We start from the raw sequence: 226 nt of genomic DNA on the forward strand, positions 1-226 counted from the left end.
AAGCTTGGCTCAGAGAAAGGAAGGAAACCCTTTGCAGGCCTTTGTGAGGAACTCATTGGGGCCAGTCCTGAGTCTAGGGTTGCCTGCTCCAGGTAGGGAGATTCCTGGAGATTTTCTGGAAGAGTCCATGGAAGCCAGGGTTTGGGGAGGGGAGAGGCCTCAGCTGAACAGAATGCCATACAGCCTACCTTCCAAAGCAGTTATATTCTCTGGGGGGGAATCTGTT

The sequence above is a fragment of the Gekko japonicus genome, unplaced genomic scaffold (assembly GCF_001447785.1).
Source record: "Gekko japonicus isolate JY-2015 unplaced genomic scaffold, Gekko_japonicus_V1.1 scaffold421, whole genome shotgun sequence".
Classification (NCBI taxonomy): domain Eukaryota; kingdom Metazoa; phylum Chordata; class Lepidosauria; order Squamata; family Gekkonidae; genus Gekko; species Gekko japonicus.